Source organism: Colobus angolensis, unplaced genomic scaffold (assembly GCF_000951035.1).
Source record: "Colobus angolensis palliatus isolate OR3802 unplaced genomic scaffold, Cang.pa_1.0 Scaffold565, whole genome shotgun sequence".
NCBI lineage: Eukaryota > Metazoa > Chordata > Mammalia > Primates > Cercopithecidae > Colobus > Colobus angolensis.
The window spans coordinates 69618-71140 of record NW_012119210.1 but is presented as its reverse complement, the minus strand read 5'-3'; positions in this window follow the sequence as shown (position 1 = coordinate 71140).

Sequence of the window (1523 nt, the reverse complement as noted above, 5' to 3'; positions counted from 1 at the left end):
CCGAGATCGTGCCATTGTACCCCAGCCTGGGCAACAAGAGCGAAACTCCGTCTTGGTCTTGGAAAACAAACAGACAAACAAATCTGACAAAATCTCAAAGATAATTATAACCCTTACGGGTCCCAGATTTCTCCTCCTCAGGAAATGGCAAGGGGGTGTGGAGAGGGGCCGCCCGCTTTGGCTGGCTTAGTTTCCTTCCCACAACCCCTTCTGGAGAAACCCTAAATGCCGCCATTTTTTGGTCCTGGAAATTTCCTCCTGGAAATTTCCCTATCTGCACCCCCTGCCCTGTAGCTTAGGCTATTCAGCAGAGATTTGCAGGCTCCAGCAGGCGTCGGACTTACAGAGGCCAAATGTGACCATGTAAATTCCCGGGCCCACCCGTGCCAGAGAGCGTGTGATTCAGCAGGCCTCCTGTGAGGCTGGAGGTTTGAAACCCGCGTCCCGTGATTGGGATGGGGATTGAGGGCCATATTCCGCGCCTGGCCAACAGAGGGCGTAGCGGGCTGGGCTCCGCGGTCCCCCTTTGAGAGCTTGTGTCTCTAGACAGGTTGCTGTAATCAAGGATTTGCTGGTTAAACAGGCAAGGGTTGAGCTGGGTCCCCTTGGGCAGAAGCCTAGGGAAGGAAGCCCGACAACAGGAAAGAGGCTCACATCTGGTACTGGGCACATGGCTGGGCCTTGGTCCTCGTGCCCCTGGACTTCAGAGCTAAGAGGGGCCAGAGCCAGGCCTGGCCTGGAATCTGGATGGACCTGTTCTGCCCTAGGGCACGCCATTTACCCAGTCCTGAGCTCAGAGAGCGTCTGTCGTTCCCGTGGGAAAACCGAGACAGGGGCAAGGGCTCAGTGGCAACTGCTCTGCCTTCCAGACCAGGGCTCTGTCTTGCCGGGGCTGGGGCACAGAGTGGACCCCAGGAAGTTCTGCTATGAGTCAGCTCCGAGGGCTCAGGGGACAGGACAGAGGCTGCTGGCCAGGGAAGGATGCCGGCCGGCGGTACCTACTTCCGCAGCTGCGGGTAGCCCTGCCTGGTGATTCAGCTTCCCTCTGAGGGTCCCCAGGTGGCGCCGCCCTGGACTGGGAGGCTGGGGAGGATGCTGGGGCTACGGAGGGGCGGTGGAGGTGCCTTAAGGGACTACGTAATCCGCTCTGCTGGATGCTGAGGTTCTACGATAATTGTGGCCAGAGATCAGGTGGGCGCGAGACTGGTCCTGGGATGGCGCCTGTGGGCCCCTCCTCACTACCCTGGGGCTTCTTGAAGATAGCCTGGGCGGCTGTGCGGGATACCCCAGTGTCTCCAGCAATGCGCGCTGATCTCCATGGGGGGCTCGCCTTGGCGCTGGGTGGGAAGAGACCTGCTGGCGAAGAGAGGCTGACCACGCCAGCTCCGGGTGGGGCTCTACTGGGCAGATGCACAGGCCCGGGGCAGAGGAGGGCTGATGGGGGAAATGCCAGGCCGATGGGGGAGGGGCTGTGAGCGGGAGGTGTTGGGGCGGGGCGAGACCTCCCTCCCCGCTCCGGGAGC